Genomic DNA, 7,927 nt, shown 5'->3' with positions numbered 1-7,927 from the left:
GGAATCCATTTTCAACTTTATGGTTGTTAGTCACTTGTCCCTTTCTAGACTTTTTAGAACTTCTCCATGATCAGTAGATTCCTCATCCTCAATGAGTAACACATCATTCAATTCACTTATAAGAAATTCATATCTCATAAGAATATTGTATGTCTTACTTGATCTATGAAGAGGTAATGTCTCCATAAGTTGAGTCGATAGTTTATCATCATGAGTAATCGGTTATGGTTCATGACTAAGTGTCTCTTCTATGTCTATTGAAGTCTCTTTAACTTCTTCAAATTCAAATTTACTTCCACTGTTTTTTTATAAGAGAAATTCTTTCTCTAGGAATATAATATGCCTTAAAACAAATATATTTTATTTCAAATGATGAAAGAATTGGTAATCCCTTGTTTCCCTAGGGTAACCAATAAATAGACATTTATTGGACTTCGCATTCAACTTATTTGATACTGTCCTCTTCACATGAACAGGATAACCTCATATCTTCAAGTAACATAAGTGAGATTTCTTACTAGTCTATTTCTCAAATGGAGTATTAGAGACTACCTTAGTTGAGATTCTATTTAGTAAGTAAACAATTGTCTCAAGTGTGTAACCCCAGAAGGATTTGGGAAAACTTGAATGATTCATCATCAACCTAACCATATCCAACATGTTCTGTTTCGCCTTTCAGATATACCATTGTATTGTGGCATATAAGACGGAGTCTATTGAGGCCATATTCTATTGTCCTTTAACCATATCCAACCTAAACTCTTGATTTAAATGTTCACCACCTCAATTGGATCGAAGTATTTTAATACTTCTACCACTACAAGAAAAAAGTTAAAAGATAAATTTTTTTACACATTATCTATGAGACTGAAAAAGCGTTGTTAAAAATACTATTGTTAAAAATATGCTAAAGAAAACACTTAAAAAGTATTGTCATTTTTTAAAGACAATACTTTTGTAATACTTAAAAAGCAGCATAATTTTTTTGCAAGGATAATGCTTTTGCAAATCTTAAAAAGGGTTGTCATTTTTATAAAAATAATATTTTTTTAATAGATAGAAAAGTATTTTCTTTTTTAAAATATAACATTTTAGGAAAAGATAAATCTATTTACAAACAGAAAATATGAGTATCTATAAATTTTATAAACAAAAAAATATGATTATTCACAACAAAAAATATGAGTATTCAGAATCTTTTTTAACATACAACTATTTAGCAAAAAATACAACTTCATGTAATTCAAATAGAAAATATGTACACATATATAATACATAAATTACCTTTGTATCTATGTAAAGTCTATACAAAAGCAAAAACCCTTCTTGGATTGTATGAAGAGAAATGAACTCAAAGAAGTACCTATTTCGTCCTTCATAACAAGATCATCATCCACTATGTTTTGCAAAACATCCTTCACAGACTGTGTGTAAGATACACTGTAAGTATCCTATTGTAGTTTTGATGTGATCAACCAAGTCAGAGTTAGGTCCTGTTGTCTTTTGATGTCTTGTGTCTAAGTGTGCAGGAACTTAGAAGCATAGGAATTCTAACAAAAGACGTAGCTAGCGAGAAGGATGTAACAGGAGATAGTCGACGAGTTTGATGTGTCTAAGGAACGAGGCACTGCGGAAGAGTATGCTGACGGGCGAGAAGGAATCGCACGACATTTCCAAGGGATGAGAAATCGAAGCCGAAGATTACTCGAGAAGGCAGGAAAATGGGTTCGGGTGAGCCCTATTCTGGATGGTCGAAATCACCTAAGCGAGTGTAACTAGAGTGGAATACCTAGATGAAAAGTCAACTAGAAGTTGACTATGGTCTGGGTGCCCGGACTCTAGGTGCCCGGACACCTTGGGGTAGCCAGGGCGCCTTGGGCTCACGCCCTGGTGGAGGCTGGTTTAGCTCGGTCCAGGCGCCCAGACTTGGTCCATGAGCCCGGACCAAAAACTTTATCGAGTCACCAGCTGTTGTGATCCGTTGCAATGTGAATAAAGTTTTATCCACGTCCAGATGCCTGGAACCCTTCTAAGCACCCGGATCAGGGCTATAAATACAACCCTGATCCTAGTAGCTAAACACAACACTTGTAAACAATCTTCATTCTATTTAGCTTCGTAATCTAGTACTTTAACTACTGTAAGAGGCTTCTCCGCCGAAAGGAGATTTGATGGTGAGCTTTCAACGTCTTATATTAGCAATCCTCTAATTGCAAACCAAGTAAAAGATCTACTTCTTCCTTCTCCTTTTATATTAGTTGTCTTTTTTGTACAAGTATTTTAATAAAGCCATAAGATCGGGAAAGGTTTACATTTTTATTTTTAGGCAATTCACCCCCTCTTGTCGACCGCAAGGGACCAACAAGTGGTATCAGAGCGAGAACATCTCAGAAGGACTAACCACCGACTAAAGCAAATAAGACGATGGTCAGACCGAGCATCTACCCACCTAAGTTTGAGAGGGAGTTCACGAACTGGAAAAAAAAGATGGAGGTATTTTTCAAAATGGATTTTGATTTATTATTAATAATGAAGTTTGGTTTTGTAACACTAAAGGAAAAAAAAGAATATCAGTGAACTAAAAAGGAGCAAGCTAACTTTATGATAAACGGTAAGGTAGAATTTCATATGCTGAGTATTCTACTGCCACAAGAAGTCAACCAGATTAGAGCCTATGAGTCAGCTAAGGAGCTCTGGGAGAAATTCCTAGAACTACACGAAGGGACCTCAAAGGCAAAACTCGCGAGATGTAATTGTTGGTGCAAGTTGCACCAGAATCAAACCTAAGTTTTGATGTTGTCAAAGGTTCAAGTTAAGTCTTGTTATGATCTAACAAGTTGACTAAGTGTGCATGCTATTTACTCAACCGGGAAAGACTTAGTTGGAGGCTAGGCAGGAAAAGTATTAGCAGATCGTGGAACCCAGGTGGAAAGACCAAGTGGGTCGAGAGGACCCGATACTTGACAGTGAGATCGAGAGGTTTGGAGGACTAAAGATCGAGAGAAAGTCCTAGCGAGCCAATCAAGGCTAAGTAAAAAGTCCAAACAGATTAAGAGGATCAAAGTTTGACAGTTATTTTGAAGTAAATAACTGGAGAAAGTCCTATGCATCTTACGTCATTCTAAGTTTAGAAATACACAATCAAGGTAAACATATTATGTTTGTGAGATGTTTAAGCCCTAAATTTATAAGAACATGCTTTCTATGGATTTGATTTAGACTAAGGGTAAAATTTATTTTGAAAAACTAAGGAAATAGGAATTTTTTTTATAAAAATATAGGTAAGGATTTTTCCTTAGAATTTGTAAATCATTTAAAAATCATTTTTGAAAATAACACGCCTAGTCTATCCGAGCTTATTAAAAAATGACAAAAAGTAGACAACTATATTGAGCCAGTCAATTAATTGTATATAGTATAATAGGGTGATACATATAATCAGGTACTAGAAATATAGTCAAGTCTGGTCATCGTTGGTTGGAGGAGGTGAGAGCTGCTCAGGCACTCACAAAACTTGAAGAATCTTTTGAAATCCGGTGGTCATCTCCTCTCGGAGAGAGGAGAATCCCTCCGAGACCAACTGCTGGATCTACGTGGAAGATGTTGGTGCAATATCCCTCAGGTCAAGGTTGACCTGGTTGACCAAGCTTGAGTCTTGGTTTGGGTTTCGATGTTTGACAATATATTAGGTTTAAATGATATGGACAATGCAGGTGCAGTTGTTCATTTGGGGAGATTGTTGATACAATTCCCGTTTGGTCAAAGTTGACCAGTTAAGATTGTGAAGGAAAGTCAAGTAGGTCAAGGTTGACTGGATACCTGACTGAAAGTCCTGGTAAGTGAAGCCAGGCAGAAGGAAGTCCTGGTGAGTGAAGCTAGGCAGAAGGAAATCCTAGTGAGTGAAGCTAGGTGAAAGTCCTGGTGAGTAAAGTCAGGCAGGAGGAAGTCCTGGTGAGTGAAGCCAGGCAGAAGGAAGTCCTAGTCAGTGAACACTACAACAAAAACCTTCATAGACATCGGTTTTCCACCGGTGTCTATTTCATTTTCGACCGATGTCTATGAAGCCGATGTTAAAAGTCTGTCATTTTAGACATCGGGTTAAAACCGATGTAGTATCACTTAACGACACCGGTCTTCGAATCGGTTATTAACCGGTGTAGTATCACTTAACGACACCGTTTCATCAACGGTGTAAAACCGATGTAATATTGTATGTTAATAACACCAGTTTTGGTAGCGGTAAATGACCGATGTAATATTAGTTAATAACACCGGTTTTTGCAGCGGTGGAAAACCGATGTAATATGTATATTTTTTACAGCACAAATTTGATTTCCGAAACAATGAAAAACCGACAATAACAAAAAAAAAATACACAAATATTCACAAATTATACAAATATTCTTCATTCAATAATATCCATAAAATACACAAATATTCACAAATTATATAAATAATCTTCTTACAACAATATCCATAAAATACCCAAACATTCTTTTTACATCAAAAGCTAGCTAATAGATATCAAAATCAAGGTAGAACATTCTTTTAACACATCAAGGTAGAACCGCACTTCAAATGTAATCTGGCATGCATTCAACCCACTCGAACCGTACTTCGTCAATTTCAACTCTGGAGTACTTGAGATTTGTAAACTGTAAAAACACATAAATCCACCATATGTCAAATAACTAAAACAAATGTGTACATGTATCAAATAAAATAGAATACTGAGTTTTTAAAAGCTGTTGTGGAAGATAACGAATATAACATAGAATCTAAAATTTTCATATATGACACTTAGTATATGCTGCTTAGAATATAACATAGATAATTTGCTCCTTCTAATTCAAGTGTACAGATTGATAAGAACCGACAGCATCATACAACAACTTACTAGGCATGATAATGGTTGAACAAAGAAATATGACTACACAACAAATCCAGTGAAGGAAGCATAGAAGAACAAAGCTACCTCTGATGAAGAGATATACTATTTATTGTACTACCTCTGATGCCATCTTGGTATCCTGAATATCCTGCACTAAGCCCCCTATTTTCTGTGATTTCTGCTACCAACCACAACAGCAAGGAATGCGGCAAGAAGGCAACTGGCTCCTTAGTTCAGCACCCAAAACAGCAAGTTAGAGCTTCCTTTTGGGTCCATTCAATCCTCTAGTAAGTAGAAACTATTTTCCCTTTGGTTTATGATGGATTTGGAGTGTCTTGACCTAAGATATAATCCTCTTGTAGCCCTCTATATTAAAGGTCAGTATACATGGAAAATTCAGCATGTTCTTCTGAAGTCATAACAGGGTAGGTAAACTTTACTTGTAGTTTTTATTCATTTGCTTCATGTAGGAGTAGATTCTAGTAAATTCCCACACATTTAATGTTTAATGACAGGATGAATTTTGAATTTAAGTAATAGCAATAAAGTTAAACTAGATAACTTGGACAACGTATGATTTGAACACATCAGAAACAATTCAAAGAAATGTCAATCAATCAAAAAAAATTAAAGAAATCAGTCACAGGACAACATCGAGACTGAGGCAAAATAATTAGCTTGCCTTTTGTGCTTCAGTCAAGGTGCGACCAAATCGAGGAGGAGCAGACCTCTTAGTTAGCCTTTTTACATCTACCTCTGCTCCCTGTTAGAGTGTAAAGAAATGCAACAAGGAGAATAAAAATCAGATAAAAGATAAAGAACGTATTAGGAAAAGTGCAAACATTGTGTCTACAAACTCCCTAATATTCTGAACATTTAAATGTTCCTCTCTTCAAGAAGAAAAGTACATGGATATATTACTGGATGGAAAGCCCTAACAAATATTTTCACCATTTCATATTTAGGTATTTCTGCTAGACTTCACAACACGACCCCGGTAGATCATACCTGTTTACTACAAAATAAACAGAGTCTGGCTTTGCTTGGATAACTGTTTTGACAAAAAAAAATGGAGAACACATGGATTACCTAGTTCTGTACAGCAGTGGCCAGTTATTCTAGCTTGCATATTCTTTAGCTAGACGACGAATCAACCTGCATCATCCAAGAATATGAATCATGGTTCGATGTAGGCAACATGATGAATCTCAGTTTGAGGATTCGCTTACAGTGAATTAGCTTTCTACCCAGGCACCGAGAGCAAGCATATGATATGAGCAGAAATGATCCAAGAATCTCGAAATGCCATGTAAATGGACACATGTAAGTTCACCAATACCAGAAAAATGTCAATCTTAGGACTGAGAAGGCCCCTGGTATTTCTCGATTGATTCCCTTTTGTGTTCGGGATCCATGCTGCAATTTTAAAATCTCACAATTAACAAAATAGGTTGAGTGACTATGTATTGTCCTTAATAAGTAGTTTAATGTTTCAATCTTACCTAAATAGAAATTTTGAGGAACAAAATAACTAGAGCAGGTTAGCTGGGAAAATTTTAGAATGTTTTAACGTTGTTTATCGAATGGTATAAGTTATCTTTTACTAGCAATGATAATAAGCTTCAGCATAAAGATTCTTAGTACCAAATCAAATCCTTTACTAACAAATAAAATTCAACAGTCGACGACAACCTCTGGTGGCACACAAAACTGGGTATTTCATATCAGTCTCAACATCCTTTTGAACCAGAGCTATGGGCTGTAACAGGTCATGAGACCACAAAACTTGCTTTTAAGGGTTGAACATAAAAATTGAGAAGCCTAAAACGTTGCATTTTTTGCATGTGAGGAAGCTAACTAATTTCATTCAAACACGAATTAATTTAGCATCTATTCAGAATAATTAAAATAAACCATGATGATTGACAAAGGCCTCCTTCACCATAAGCAAGACCATATACCACATTTAAATGGGGGAATTAAATCTAACTTTGGTCATACTGGTTGATAGAACATTCTTCTGATTTATTTTGCATTGAAGCTGAATTTGACACAAATGCAAACGAACATCTAAAAATCTGAAATAGGAATAATGACCAAAACATAGCTGAAAATGAACAGATAACTGAAGGACAAAAAAATAAAAATAATAATAATTTGGGTCAAACATGCAAGTTCAAAATCATTTAATGTACTTGAATTCTCTTATGATACATCCTTCAAAAAAAGTTTACACAAATTAATGAAGTTGAGCATGAAGAACCCTACAATCAAGTTTGAAGGGTTCAAAATATTTATTTTCATTGATAGCTTATTAAAGTTGTCCTGTTAAGTAATATTATTGGAACACTTGAATTTAAAGATGCAAAAAGGAAGAGTGATTAATCCTATCGTCATTCTTGGTGTTGTTATTTTCCAACCATAGTTTGCTTATTAAATGTCAACCATTTTGAAAGGAGATCAACTTTTCATGCTTAATGAATTTGTTAGCAGAACACTCTTTGCTGCATATATAAAGTAGTTGACTCCACCAAAATAGACGCTTCCTTGTTTCAACATCAGTGAGCAAAAGATCCTATTTAAGTGTTTAACAGGTTATTCACATTTTTCTAAGAGAACCTTCCATTTTAATTAAGGGCAAGGTTTGTTCTATTTCATTCAGATTTCCCCATGAGTGGTTTAGCATTTGAACCACAAGTACTCATAACATAGATATAGGTATGCAAGACTTTGTAATAAGTCTAAAACTAAAAATTCTACATAGCACGTTTCCAGGTTAAATCCAGAATTTATACCATGTAGCTTGGCACATTACTTCACTGATAATATCTAAAGCCCAATGTGGGACTTCCAGTCAAAAGCCTAGAGAACTTTAGATCCTTAAGGGAAAAAAAAGTTCAAAACCATGCCAAGCTATTAACCTGTAAACCTTGCATTGATGATTGGTTGAGGTTTATGGCGATCTTCTTCCTTTTACTTCCCTTCAAATTTAATGAATTGTGGATTTTGAAATTTGTGAGGATGAAATGATAATAG

At 35.2% G+C, this 7,927-nt stretch overlaps 1 long non-coding RNA gene across 1 annotated transcript; it reads right to left on the bottom strand.

Moving 5' to 3' along the window:
- Nucleotides 1-5,618: 5,618 nt before the first annotated feature.
- Nucleotides 5,619-6,515, bottom strand: LOC121982650. Its single transcript, XR_006112168.1, has 3 exons — nt 6,121-6,515; nt 5,981-6,046; nt 5,619-5,654 (listed from the first exon to the last, which is right to left on the bottom strand). It is a non-coding gene; the product is annotated as an uncharacterized LOC121982650 (long non-coding RNA).
- Between the last annotated feature and the right edge of the window lie 1,412 nt (nt 6,516-7,927).

Source organism: Zingiber officinale, chromosome 5A (assembly GCF_018446385.1).
Source record: "Zingiber officinale cultivar Zhangliang chromosome 5A, Zo_v1.1, whole genome shotgun sequence".
Taxonomy (NCBI): Eukaryota; Viridiplantae; Streptophyta; class Magnoliopsida; order Zingiberales; family Zingiberaceae; genus Zingiber; species Zingiber officinale.
Note: the sequence above shows the minus strand (reverse complement) of the source record. Positions and strands in the feature narration are given on the sequence as shown.